This window comes from Ahaetulla prasina, chromosome 3 (assembly GCF_028640845.1).
Source record: "Ahaetulla prasina isolate Xishuangbanna chromosome 3, ASM2864084v1, whole genome shotgun sequence".
Lineage (NCBI taxonomy): Eukaryota > Metazoa > Chordata > Lepidosauria > Squamata > Colubridae > Ahaetulla > Ahaetulla prasina.
This window is the reverse complement of record NC_080541.1, coordinates 20,022,473-20,037,736: the sequence shown is the minus strand read 5'-3', so window position 1 is coordinate 20,037,736 and position 15,264 is coordinate 20,022,473. Positions and strand designations below refer to the sequence as shown.

At 42.0% G+C, this 15,264-nt stretch overlaps 1 long non-coding RNA gene across 1 annotated transcript; it reads left to right on the top strand.

Moving 5' to 3' along the window:
• Positions 1-475: 475 nt before the first annotated feature.
• Positions 476-9,912, top strand: LOC131196247 (uncharacterized). Its single transcript, XR_009154675.1, has 3 exons — positions 476-586; positions 1,061-1,143; positions 9,207-9,912. It is a non-coding gene; the product is annotated as an uncharacterized LOC131196247 (long non-coding RNA).
• Positions 9,913-15,264: the final 5,352 nt, after the last annotated feature.

The window sequence follows — 15,264 nt, the reverse complement described above, 5'->3', positions numbered from 1 at the left end:
AGCCTGCAGGGCTGGCAATGGAGTCAGACAGTGATGAGGCTGAGGAAGAACATGGGCCAGTCCTGGAGGCTGGGGAAGCCCGGATGAGGGCTCTGCATCGGAGGCAGAGGTGGGGCCAGGGCAGTGGTGGGATTGAAGGGATTTAACAGCCGGTTCCCTGCCCTAATGATTTCTTCCAACAACCAGTTTGCCAAACTCCTCAGAAAGTTAACAACCGGTTCTACCGAAGTGATGCGAACTGGCTGAATCCCACCACTGGGCCAGGGCCATTGAGGAGTGATGTGCAGTGTCCAGAGCCTCCAGAGGCTGACAATAGTGAGGCAGAGGAACAGGAGGAGCCTGTTCCTAATGCACGTATGAGAAGAGCTGCCAGAAGGCAAGAGCAGCTCAAGCAAAGAGGACGACTCGGGAGTAGGGCCAAGAGATGATTGGCCCCTCCCATAAGGCTTAAATGACCAGTACCGGCATTTGGACTCTTTGCTGGAAAACAACGTTGATAGCTTCATCTTGTTGCATTTGTTTCATATCGGTGTCTTCTGAACTTTTGCCAAGAAAGGCCTTTGGCAATTTGCCTAATTGGACCAAGGTTGGTGATAGGACTGAGGAATTGTGTTGGGAGGAATTTGCTTTAATTTAGTTGGACTATGCTGAGAATGAAGTAATTCTCAGCTGTTTTAATAAAGTTTGTTTGTTTTTACAAACAAACTGACTGAGTTTCCTACTACCTACTTGGGCCTGGGTCACAATAACATTTCTGCATGCCCTAATGTCCGAAAAGGTGACACAGAAATGAAGGAGGGTGGAATAAGCATTGTGGAAAGTCAGGATTCGGCTCATACAGTACAGGGACTTGCATTGTGAATTGCTGTTAGAATCCATGTGGCCTCTGGCACGTGGGTTTCTCTGGATGACTAAGCAGGCCTATCTTTTCCTGTTCTAATTAAATGAAATCTTTTTTCACTGCATGGCAAGGGGATCACATTACTAGGAAATGAGTCTTCCTGCGCTTCTTTTTACATCTCATCTGAGAAATATCCTTGTCTCTTTTTTCCAACCTAAGCCATGACACTTGGCAGAAGAAGGAACGGGAGGAAGACATGGGGAAATAGCAGAAGAATAAAGCCTTTAGAAAGCTGGTTAAAGGTAACTTAACAAAAGTGCCTACCGTTCCTGTCCTATTGTTCCCTTTCATTATATCAAATTAATATAGTTGATGCATACTTTTGCTCATATATATGTTCTTTACTTTTATGATGTGTTGTTGTTTTATGTCGATCTTTACGTATACTGTTGTGACAAAATAAAATTTTAAAAAAAAACTTGGGTAAAAGAAAGGCGAAAGGATCGAATCTATGTTGTGTAAATTCTGGAAGTTCCCTTTGCATCTCTCCCCTCCTTTGTTCTGGGAAGTCTTCCATGCAAGCAAAGTGGTGGTGAGTTTTGTAGACAATAGAATAGAATAGAATAGAATAGAATAGAATAGAATAGAATAGAATAGAATGGAATGGAATGGAATGGAATGGAATGGAATGGAATAGAATAGAATTCTTTATTAGTGTGATTGGACACACACAAAGAATTTGTCTTTGGTGCATATGCTCTCAGTGTACATAAAAAGACAAGATACATTCATCAAGAATCATAAGTTACAACACTTAAAGATAGTCATAGGGTACAAGTAAGCAATCAAATCATATTAAGAAACAGTCAATATAAATCGTAAGGGTACAAGCAACAAAGTTACAGCCATACAGTCATAAGTGGAAGGTGATGGGAACGGTAAGATTAATAGTAGTGCAGATTTAGTAAATAGTTTAACAGTGTTGAGGGAATTATTTGTTTAGCAGAGTTGTTGTTCTTGTGTCTAGTTGTTCCAGTGTGCAGTGCTCTGTAGCATCGTTTTGAGGGTAGGAGTTGATACTCCTACCAGGAGTAGGAGTATGTAATCATCCAGGATGTAAGGGGTCTGTAAATATTTTCACAGCCCTCTTTTTGACCCATGCAGTATACAGGTCCTCAATGGAAGGCAGGTTAGTAGCAGTGTGATTTGCGTTTGGCTAGTCTAGTCTAGAGCAAGGAAGGACTAGGGGTGACATGACATGAAAGCAGTTTTCCAATATTTGAGGGGCTTCCACAAAGAAGAGAGGGGTCAACTTATTTTCCAAAGCACCAGAAGGCAAGACAAGAAACAATGGATAGAAACAATGGCTGGAAACCAATCAAGGAGAGAAGCAACCTGGAATTAAGGAGAAAATTCCTAATAGTAAGAACAATTAATCAGTGGAACAGCTTGCCTTCAGAAGTTGTGGATGCTTCAACACTGGAGGTTTTTAAGAAGAGACTGGACAGCCACTTGTCTGAGCAGAAGATTGGAGTAGAAGACCACCAAGGTCCCTTCCAGCTCTTCTCTTCTCTTCTCTTCTCTTCTCTTCTCTTCTCTTCTCTTCTCTTCTCTTCTCTTCTCTTCTCTTCTCTTCTCTCTTCTCTCTTCTCTCTTCCCTTCCATTCCATTCCATTCCCTTCCCTTCCCTTCCATTCCATTCCATTCCCTTCCATTCCATTCCATTCCATTCCATTCCATTTTATGAAATTATTCTTGATAGTGATTTTATCTCAGTTTTATTTTTTATTTTTATTTTTATTTAATTTTGTCATAACAATATACACAAGCATAACACAAAAGATTATATAATATATAAACATATATTTTAACATGCTGCATTCTATTCTGGCTTTATTTTGTATTTTCCATTGACCCGTTTACCGCTCAGAATATTTGTTGGGTGGTTTAGAATGCTGTATAAACTGTTTAAGCAGGAAGGAAGGTGCATATAGTTTATCTCATGATCAGGGAAAAAAAAGATTTCAAGGAAGGAAGACGTAGAGAATAAGAAAAATGATAAAAAATACACAAAATCAGTGAGCTAGGTAAAGGGGGCTGAAATATGTTTTAAGTTCTGAAAAAGAAGATAATATTCAGAAGCAGTTCAGGTGAATACCTTCCTGATTCACAGAGATATAAGGAGAAGGGGAAGTACAACACAACCAGACTTGCAAGATTCTGTTATTATAACTTCTTTTAATTATTTGACTTTTATCCCGCCTTTATTACTTTATTATTATAATGTGTAGTTCTAGCCTTCTTTTGATGTGCTGATTTCTTGGTCTACTTAGTGAGGGAAAGGAGGGAAGAAATGAGGGAGTTAGTAGAGTGCCATATAATTCAGAACTAGCTTAGCAACAACAACAACAAAATCCCTGGGAACTCCAGCATTCACAGAAGAACACAAATGTATATTCAGGTAAGAATTTGAAGAGACTTTTAACCCTGGGCATCCTGATGGCTCAATGGTTAAGACAGTGAGTTTGTCAGCTGGAAAGCTGGCAGCCCAGGTTCGAGACCCAAGTGCCATGTGACAGGTTGAGGCCCCGTTCCTTGCTCCAGCTCCTGCCAACCTAGCAGAACGCATGCAAATGTGAGTAGATAAATAGGTACCATTTTTGTGGGAAGGCAACAGGACTCCATGCTGATCACATGACTGTGGAAAAGTCTCCTCCTCCTTCTTGCCTTGGATTGGAATCCCAGGAATTACAGTAGTTCCAACATACCTTCAGGACACTCAGCTTTGTTAAAAATTAAAGATGTTCTCAAGTTGAGTTGGTTCTGGATGACCTCAACCATGCAGCTTTCTTGGAGGCATTACTAACGTTGGTTTGCCTTTGCCTTCTTGGAGGATATTTTTCAGCTACCTGAATCATCATCTTCATTTAATGAACCCCCCCCGCCCCCCAAATTCCTTGCATGGTGGAGTCTGGGCAACTCAATGGAGCTGAGTGTTTAATGGCCAGATGCCCTTCCTGTCACCAGTGTGGAGTTCTTTTCAGCAGATATATTCTCATTGTGTCCAGAGAGAGAAATATCTGCCTCTATCTAGGATCAAACTCATAGCCTTCTAATTGTGAGGCGAGGGTTCTTTTTTTTTAATTTATTTATTTATTTACATTTATATCCCGCCCTTCTCCGAAGACTCAGGGCGGCTTACAGTGTATAAGGCAATAGTCTCATTCTATTTGTATATTTTACAAAGTCAACTTATTGCCCCCCCAACAATCTGGGTCCTCATTTTACCTACCTTATAAAGGATGGAAGGCTGAGTCAACCTTGGGCCGGGCTTGAACCTGCAGTAATTGCAGGCTACTGTGTTCTAATAACAGGCTACTAACAGCCTGAGCTATTACGGCCCCTAACTAACTAACTAACTAACTAACTAACTAACTAACTAACTAACTAACTAGAGGTTCTACCTCTAGGTCACTACACCACTCTTTCAGCAACCTCGGTAGTCCACAAAAGTATCTAGTCCTGGTACTCCCAAATGGGCACTAACCAACATTGACAATAATAATAATAATAATAATAATAATAATAATAATAATAATAATAATAATAATAATAATAATAATAATAATAATAATATCAGAATTGAAAGGGACCTTGGAGGTCTTCTAGTCCAACCCGCTGCCCAAGCAGGAAACCCTACACCATTTCAGACAAATGGCTATCCAACATTTTCTTAAAAATTTCCAGTGTTGGAGCATCACAACTTCTGCAGGCAAGTTGTTCCACTGATTAATTGTTCTAACTGTCAGAAAATTTCTCCTTAGTTCTAAGTTGCTTCTCTCCTTGATCAGTTTCCACCCATTGCTTCTTGTTCTACCCTCAGGTGCTTTGGAGAGTAGTTTGACTCCCTTCTTCAGCTCTGACTTCTTCAGCTCTGACTGGATGGTGGGGAATGGAAGAATTAATTAATTAATTAACAACAACAACAACAACAACAACAGAGTTGGAAGGGACCTTGGAGGCCTTCTAGTCCAACCCCCTGCCCAGGCAGGAAACCCTACACCATTTCAGACAAATGGTTATCCAACATTTTCTTAAAAATTTCCACTGTTGGAGCATTTACAACTTCTGCAGGCAAGTTGTTCCACTGATTAATTGTTCTAACTGTCAGGGAATTTCTCCTTAGTTCTAGGTTGCTTCTCTCCTTGATTAGTTTCTACCCATTGCTTCTTGTTCTACCCTCAGGTGCTTTGGAGAATAGTTTGACTCCCTCTTCTTTGTGGCAACCCCTGAGATATTGGAACACTGCTATCATGTCTCCCCTAGTCCTTCTTTTCATTAAACTAGGCATAGTTTAATGAAACTATGCAGGAACATACCAAGTTCCTGCCACCGTTCTTCATATGTTTTAGCCTCCAGTCCCCTAATCATCTTTGTTGCTTTTCTCTGCACTCTTTCTAGAGTCTTTCTAGAGTCTCTTCTTAGCTTCTGAACCCAGAAGCTCAGTTAGCTACTGCCGTTTGCAAGTACAATGTGGAAAACAGATCAGGTGGAGCAATCTGCCGCTTCTCTAGACATAAATAATCTCTAACATTCCTCCCTAGTGACTCTCTAGACTGAAACTGATGCAATAGTCATAGCAACATATGGAGGGCTATAAGCTGCCCAATTCTGCTGGAGATAAAAACTGTGTTTCCTAATACCAGACCTCAAAATTACTCAATGAAATTTTGGCAGTAGAATCAGGAAATAAGTTCCTTTCATGATACTCAGTAGGGTTTGCTATTGCAAATATGTTGGTGAGCACTACCATAAATGGCTTTACAGTACAAGGGAAGTAAGGCAAGTTCAGGATTTTCAATTTTCTGCCATTGATGGACCTGACAATTATTATGAATGAAGACGAATATATTTATTTATTTTATTTATTTATTATTTAAATTTGTATACCGCCCTTCTCCCGAAGGACTCAGGGCGGTTCACAGCCAAGTAAAAAATACACAATACACTATAAATATTAAAATACAATTAAAAAACTTATTAAATTGGCCACAATTAAAATTTAAAAATAAAAACCCATTAAAAACCCATAAACTTAAAAAACTAACCCAGTCCAGCGCAGATGAATAAGTGAGTTTTAAGCTCGCGGCGAAAGGTTCGGAGGTCCGGAAGTTGACGAAGTCCTGGGGGGAGTTCGTTCCAGAGGGCGGGAGCCCCCACAGAGAAGGCCCTTCCCCTGGGTGTCGCCAGACAACACTGTCGCGCCGACGGCACCCTGAGGAGTCCCTCTCTGTGAGAGCGCACGGGTCGGTGAGAGGCATTCGGTAGCAGCAGGCGGTCCCATAGATAACCCGGCCCTATGCCATGGAGCGCTTTAAAGACGTTCACCAACACCTTGAAGCGCACCCGGAAGGCCACAGGTAGCCAGTGCAGCCTGCGCAGGATAGGTGTCACTCGGGAGCCACGAGGGGCTCCCTCTATCACCCGCGCAGCCGCATTCTGGACTAACTGTAGCCTCCGGATGCCCCTCCGGATGCCCCTCCGGATGCCCCTCAAGGGGAGCCCCATGTAGAGAGCATATGTGTCCCAGGATGATGTTGCAAGATCCAATTTGGGCCGGTCACTGGGATCAGAGGTTTAGTCTTCTGAGTTTTCGGACTCGTGCTGGAGCCCATCCTCAGGAAACGTCTCTCTACCGGAATGTGCACTTTGGGCTATTACATTCTATACATTCAACTTGGAACCTACTAAGATTGTTGGCCATGCAGGTACAAAAACAGGCAGGGAAATGATTGAAGCCTGGGAAATGGGTCTCTAGTCAGTCAACAGGAGTGCTGATTGACCACCAGCTTACCGTGTTTCTCCAAAAATAAGACCCTGTCTTATATTTTTTGCCGCCAAAAAAGGTATCAGGTCTTATTTTCAGGGGAGGGATATTGTCCACGAAATCACCTCACTTTTGTGTGTTGCCCCGGCTTCCTTTTCACTGTCAGAGCCCTTCAGGAACTTCTTCGGCCAGCATAGCTTTCCTGAAGGCCTCACAGCTCATAACAGAGCTCCAGATTGATCTGGAGCTCTGTTATCAGCTACAGAGGCCTTCAGGAAAGCCTTGATGGCTGTAGAAGAAATGGGCCAAGGTGTGCGAGGCCTGGCTGCAACCGTCGGAAGGTAAGTAGTAGGGCACCTCCACCACCACCACCCATCCCCACCCTAGCTTAATTTTTACCCATGCACCCTGGAGTGGGTGGGATCTTAATTAGGGCTTATTTTGAGACTAGAGCTTATATTGGGTGCATGTGTAAAAATCAAGCTAGGACTTACTTTCGGGGTAGGTCGTATTTTCAGGGAAACATAGTATTAAGTACTTAGGAGGTGAGGGCTTGACAGCATGACCTGAGTTTAACTCATAGAATCATCTGTTACAATGTCCTTCCTGTTGAAGACTACTTCAGCTTCAATCGCAACAATACACAAGCACACAATAGATTTAAGCTTAATGTGAACTGCTCCAATCTTTTTTTTTTTTTATTCAAAAAGTTTTACAAAATTTTCCCCCCTTCCCCCCCTCTCCCCCTCCCTTCACAACCCCCCCCCCCGACTTCCCGGAACGAACACAAGATATAGTTAAAAATAAAACAAACATATGCTAAAAAAATTTCATCCCAACTTAATTATACCCCTACAATCATCAATTCCTAACTTCCCCCGAAAACAATCAAAAATAATACATCATAATCATTCAAAAACAGTCTGATAACTCTTAGTCTGATATCTACGTTGAATATAGTCAATCCATTTTTTCCATTCCTTTAAGTATCTTTCTTGCGTATTGTCTTTCAAAAAGGCTGATATCTTCGCCATCTCAGCCAAATTGGCAACCTTCAATATCCATTCTTCTATTGTAGGTACTTCTTTTTTCTTCCAGTATTGTCCTATTAGTAATCTTGCTGCTGTTATTAGATTTTCCAATCTTGATTGCAGAAAATATGACTTCACTAACAGAGTTGTTAATGCCTGGAATGCACTACCTGATTCTGTGGTCTCTTCCCAAAATCCCCAAAGTTTTAACCGAAAACTGTCTACTATTGACCTCACCCCATTCCTAAGAAGTCTGTAAGGGGCGTGCATAAGAGCACCAGCGTGCCTACCGTTCCTGCCCTAATGTTCCCTTTGATTGTATCCAATTCATATAGTTATTTCATGCTTATGCTTATATATATGCTTATATATTGTATAGTTATTTCTTGCTTATGCTTATATATACTGCTGTGACAAATAAATAAATAAAAATAAAATAAATAAAACAGCCAATTGCCAGCCATCAACACATCAATCAACCAATAGGAAGGCGCCACATATATGTGACACATGGAATAGCTCAAAATACACATTCTGATAGGGAGAGGTTCCTTGAGGATGGGCTGCAGCACTAGTCCAAAACCTCAGAAGACTAAATTTCTGGTCCTGATGACCGACCCAGATTGGAACTAATAATTATTTCATATGAAATCTATGGAGACTCAGACCTAATTGAACACCAGCCAACTGAGGAGCGGCATTGCCTGCCTAATCAGGATATCCTAAAGATGCTTTTTCAAGAGGCTTTCTGGTTTTTCTTTGAAAACAGTTGAAGGGATACATGGGACAACCATGACCAGGTTGACTGAGAATTTCATTAGACATAACCAAGCTAATATCTTTTGGAAACTGGGTGCTACAGTATAGGGGTCTCCAACCTTGGTCCCTTTAAGACTTGTGGACTTCAACTCCCAGAGTCCCTCAGCCAGCTGGGAGTTGAAGTCCACAAGTCTTAAAGGGACCAAGGTTGGAGACCCCTGCTATAGTAGATTGACCTACGGTACTGTATACTATCTTTTGACTTGCCTCATTTGGAATCTAATTCCACCATCCAATATTTACCATGGAAATGGCCCTAAAGGTTCGGTATCATTGGTTGTTCTGTCAAGAGTTGTGGTGGTACAGTGGTTAGAATACAGTACTGCAGGCTACTTCTGCTGACATCTCCTGATGTCGGCAGTTCAATTCTCACCAGGCTCAAGGTTAACTCAGCCTTCCATCCTTCCGATGTTGGTAAAATGAGGACCCAGATTGTTGGGGGCTAAGATGCTGCCTTTTGTAAACTGCTTAGAGAGGGCTGTAAAGCACTGTGAAGTGGTATATAAGTCTGAATGCTATTGCTATTGCTGTTTATAATCTTATATCTGCATCAAATTACCTATAGTATCTAAAAGCACTTATCATTCAAACTTTTGAGATACAGGTAGTTCTTGGCTTACAACCATTCACTAGTGACTGTTGGAAGTTGCAACCGCATTGAAAAAAAGTGACCTTTTTTCACACTTAGGCAGTCACATTTGGATCAGAATTTGGATGCTTGGCAACTGACTCATATTTATGATGGTTGCAGTGGCCCAGGATCACGTGATTTTGCAACCATCTGACAAGCGAAGCCAACGGGGGATGCCAGATTCATTTTACAACCATCTTACTCACTTAACAGGCACAGTGATTCGCTCAACAACTGCGGCAAGAAAGCTGGTAAAATGGGAGAAAACTCACTTAACAACTGTCTCACTTAGCAACCTAAATTTTCTGCTCGATAGTGATCATAAATTGAGGACAACGTGCAATCAAAGCAACTGCAAAATTAAGGAGATTAGGTAAGATCATCGGTCTACTGAAATGATTAGAAGGTCTTATCTTTCCGGAATTTACCTGGGAGTAAATCTCATTGAATCCCTATGCTGTAATTTATCATGGAAAAGCTTTACTCAGAAATGAAAAGTGCCTCCCATCGTCTGCTGTACAAGCTCTCTTCTCCCAGCCAGGACTTCCTAATACAACATTCAGATGATGGATGACCCACACATCTTCGGAGGGAGAATAGCCATTGAAAGCCGACTCTGCACATTTGGACATGCATAGCAGCTGAGAAACACATGCTTTGAGCAAGCAACCAGCATTTGGATGACATTTAACCTTTCCACGATCTATTGCTTTCCCTTTGCTGCAATTATTATCTCCTCCCAGAGAATGTGTGGGTTTCTGGACTTGAGGAAACATCAGATGGGGAGGTTGGGAGGAGGAGGAGGAGGAGGAGGAAAAAGAGCAGTGGGAAGTTTAAGTATTCCTTCCACTCACTTCTCCTCTGGTTCAAACTGAGCTCTTTCCTTTGCAGCTGTTTGGCAGAGAGCCAGCTTCCCATATTTAGAACTTCCAATGGTGTGTTTTTTTTCCTAACAATTTTTTCCCCATTTTTTTTCCCTACTTCCTCCTTTGGATGCTCAGAACAAGCTTGCTGCAGCAAAAGTGATGTTTTTTATTCAGTGGAATTTTTTCTCTCTTTTTCATGGCTAGCTTAAAACCAATTTAGAGCAGGGATGGGATTTTTATGAGGCTGTTTAACATGCATTTACAGACAAAGAGATGGGTACATACACAGGATTCTGGGTTGCTTCTAACTCCCAGGACTTGTTTTGATCATTTAAGCTGACCAAAAAATATTCCCAAACGGCATCAAGAGCTCTACAGAGGGAAAGTTCGCAATCTGGTCCATTCCTTAGGGCAGGGGTCTCCAACCTTGGCCACTTGAAGACTTGTGAACTCCAACTCCCAGAATTCCTCAGCCAGCAAAGCTGGCTGAGGAATTCTGGGAGTTGGAGTTTACAAGTCTTCAAGTGGCCAAGGTTGGAGACCCCTGCCTTAGGGAAAAAATGTCACTTAATGTGTTTTTCTTATCCTTCCTCACTGGAAGAAGTTCGACAGGTAAAACTCCATGAATATGGATAGCAGAGAATATAGACAGCAAGACACGACATGAAGGTTGCACCAATGGCTGCAAGCAGTGGTGGGATTCAGTCGGTTCGGGACAGTTCGGGCTAACCAGTAGTTAAATTGCTGGCTGACTCCGCCCCTCCCCTTCCAGGACTCCCCACACATCCCATTTTGGCACCCAGGTAAGTGCAGGGATGCAACCTAGGTTCAAAATGGGGCACACACACCCCAGCCCGTTTTCACTGCCAGGAGGCTGCAGGGAGGCCTACTAGGCCCAAAATGGCGCACAGGGGGCCGGCGTGTTCCCCCCTCCCCCCACAGCCATTTTTGCTCCCAGGGGCATGCATGAGGCCAAATGCTGCCTGTCACACCCCCTGGCCACGCCCATCATGGCCACACCTACCCAGCCAGTCATTAGGCAGAGAACTGGTTAGTTAAATTATTTGAATCCCAGCACTGGCTACAAGCATTCACCCACTGGAGAAGCAGATGTCTCTGTTATGTGCTTGACAAATGTTGGACGCTATTGCAACTGTCTATAACTACCCAAAGGCCTTCCAGCATCTTTTGTGTAAGGGGAGCCAAAACATGGGTTTTGGAAGAACAAAAGATTATATCAATCCTTCAGAGATAATTAAGCATCCATTTTTCTCCTTAAAAACTACTCAACTCCTTCCCATCTCTAGCCCATCATAAACAAAGTCAGTGTTTATTAGACAGCTGTTAAATGCTCATTCTCTATTAGCCAAACCTACCTCCGAGATTGCTGTATATAAGGTTGCTGTATATGAAAGACAAATGAAGGTCTTTTCTAGGGTTATGTACTTGCTCAAATCTACCATTTGTTTTCCTCTAAAGAAGAAACAGTGGTATGCTCTTTACAGCTTTGTCACAGTGTCAAAGGTATGCTAGCAAGATGCCTTCTTGGTTGTTGTTGCTTCAAACTCTTTGTAGTGTGGGAAGCCACCCCTTCCCAGAAGAATGAAATATTTTGAGAAATATTTAAAAATGCAGAATATTATATTTCCCTAAAAGAGAAACATGTTTTTAAAGACAGAAAACAGTCCCCAAGTCTTTCTTAATAGCCCCAGCAGAACTGGGCCAACCTATCTACAAGACAAAAGACCTTCACCTCCAGAGTGATGAGATTAAGACATGGCCTTTCAGGACATAATAGGACCATTTAGCAGAAGACACAGAGCTCACTGCATTGCATCACCCAGAAAATTTCAACCAAACCTGGGAGCTCAGACAAACATGACCCCATAGGAATCTGACAACAGCCAATAGAATACATGTTCTTGCACAGGAACAGGAAGCTCAAGTTCAAATCCCAAGAGAAGGTATAAATACCTCTTCCTATCAACTCCATGTGTTCAGTTGCACCAGGACCATGTGCTTGGTGTTTCTGCTTCATCATTAAACCATCTTTCCAATCAGCCTCCATGTTTCCAGTGTCTTCCTCCTGGTTTGGAACTGAACCAGATGGATATTTCTTCCAACAGTAGGAAGAGTAGAATTTTTGAAAATGTATCTGTGTCTTGTCTCTCATCCCCTCCCCCCAATAATAATAAAAAGGAGGCCTAGAGGTGGTGCTCTCACCTCACAACCAGGAGGCTGTGAGTTTGATCCTACTGTGTTTCCCAAAAACTAAAACCCTATCTTATATTTTTTTGAACCCTGAAATAATGGGTTGGCCATGTGCTGAAAAGCCCGATTGGGTTTATTATCAGGGGATGTCTTATTCTGGGGGAAACAGGGTAGGTAGAGGCAGATATTTCTCTCTCTGGGCACAATGAGACTGTATCTGCTGAACAAAACTCTGCAGTGGCGACAGGAAGGGCATCCGGCCATTAAACACTTTACTGGCTCCATCCAGTTGCCCAGACTCCACCCCACAAGGGATTATGAGGTCATTAAAAGATGATGATGATGATGATGATGATGATGATGACGACTACAATAATAATAAAAACAATAAGATGGGAAGAATTTTTAAAAACAAATTGCCTGATTATGTGTCATCAAGTCAGTGCTGATTTTCAGGATTCACATAGATTGATTTTCTCCATGGTGATCTGTCTCTGAAAGAGTTTCAGGTTTTTCACCCATCAGGTCCATGTCTGAATCTACACACCTTCCTGCTCTTTGTCCTCATCTTCTCTTTCCTTGTACTTTACCAGCGTCAGAACCTTCTCCATGGAGTGGGAACTTCACATAACATATTCAGTGTAGGATAATTTGTGCCAGTGGTGGGATTCAAGTAATTTAACAACCGGTCTCTCCCTAATGATTTCTTCCAACAACCAGTTTGCCAAACTGCTCAGAAAGTTAACAACCGGTTCTTCTGAAGTGGTGCGAACTGGCTGAAACCCACCACTGATCATTTATACTTTAAGTGGGAACTCTGGGTTGATTTGTCAATGAGCCATTTGTTTGTTTTCTTGGCTCTTTTTAAAAAAGATCTTTGGGCTGGATTCCATCATTAATTTGTTTTTAAACAATTATGAATGTCAGCAGTAATGGAAAGCAGGCCAATCATTTTTGAGACATTAATGAGATCTCCATGTCTGTCTTCTTCTCACCTGGCTTAATAGTAATAAAATGTCTCTATATTTAAGAGGCAAAGGGAACGTCTTATATCTTCAAATTATTGAAGCCTTTTTCTGGCTGTTCACAAGAAAATTCTTGTAAGTAGGTTAGCAACAATAAAGAAGCAACTCTGATCAGCTCACAGTGTCATTCTGGTTCCTTGCGCCTGATACTCCTATATCAATGTCTATTAGGGGAAAGTCTAGGTAAGGATTAAGGGACGCGGTGGCTCAGTGGCTAAGGCGCTGAGATTGTCGCTCGAATGGTCAGCAGTTCAGCAGTTCAAATCCCTAGTGCCGCGTAACAGTGTGAGCTCCCGTGACTTTTCCCAGCTTCTGCCAACCTAGCAGTTCGAAAGCATATAAAAAATGCAAGTAGAAAAATAGGGACCACCTTTGGTGGGAAGGTAACAGCGTTCCGTGCGCCTTTGGCATTTAGTCATGCTGGCCACATGACCATGGAGACCTCTTCAGACAGCACTGGCTCTTCGGCTTTGAAATAGAGATGAGCACTGCCCCCTACAGTCGGGAACGACTAGCACATATGTGCGAGGGGAACCTTTACTTTTACCTTTACCTATGTAAGGATTAATATCCACATGATGACATGAGCACAGTACATACAACATAGAGCTTGGATTGTAATGCTGCACCAAGCATCTTACACACATGCCCTTCTTTGCTAGCATTATTCTGCATCCAAGTCAACTATATTACAAAACATTTCTTTAAGGACAATTAACACTGAGGACCTGTATACTGCACAAGTCAAAAAGAGGGCTGTGAAAATATTTACAGACCTCTCACATCCTGGACATAAACTGTTTCAACTCCTATCCTCAAAACAACGCTACAGAGCACTGCACACCAGAACAACTAGACACAAGAACAGTTTTTTCTCGAATGCCATCACTTTGCTAAACAAATAATTCCCTCAACACTGTCAAACTATTTACTAAATCTGCACTACTATTAATCTTTTCATTGTTCCCATCACCCATCTCCTTCCACTTATGACTGTAACTTTGTTGCTTGTATCCTTACGATTTATATTGATATTGTTTCCTGATTGCTTATTTGTACCCTATGACTATCATTAAGTGCTGTAAGTGTTCTACCTTGACGAAGGTATCTTATCTTTTATGTACACTGAGAGCATATGCACCAAGGCAAATTCCTTGTGTGTCCAATCACACTTGGCCAATAAAAATTCTATTCTATTCTAAAAAGGACCTTCTTCTCCTTAGTTACTCCACATTCTTTCAGCACTTTGCTTAGGCTCATAAGCATTTTTGGCTCCTAGGGCTCCAGCTGAATTAAATTTCAAACAGGGAAGGAGACCAATGATTGTACTTTAGGACTGGCCAAATGGCACTAATCCTGTCACATGGTAGCATGCGAAAGAAAGAGAAACCCAGGCCAGGTTGACTTGGATTTTGTCGGAGTTGACTTGGACTTCATTGAAGGAGGCAAAGAAAACAGACTGCAGCTTGGGACAGAGCTGAAACAGATTCAAGAGCAAAAGAAACACATCAGGAGTTCCCCAGTATGCAGGTTCCTCCCCTCTCCTGCCCTTCTGCTCCACCCATACTGATGACAGACACTGGTACATAAATAAAATAACTCTTAAGTATGTAATATGTCCCTTGTGGTGTGTTTCCCTGCCAATATGAAAGATATACATTTTTACAAATATCAAGTTTGGAAAACATCCTTGAGTCTCATTTGCCTTGAATTTCAGCCAACGCTGCTTGGCTTCCCGCTGTGTGGAACAACTCTTTACAACTTTCCTTCCCCCCTCCCCACCCCCACCCTTGGAAACTAATGGTGTTATTCTGTTGTCATTGTAGCACGGGTATCCTGCAACTCTGCCGCAAACAGATGTTTTAAAAGTGAACAGCATCTTAGTTATGAGATGCTGATTACAGGAGAGCAATGAGAAAATCCCAGGTCATATTTGAAAGATGTATCGGTTGTCATAACAAGCCTAGGATGTACCTTGGTGATTTGTTAAGACCTGTCTTTTGTAAACTTCTA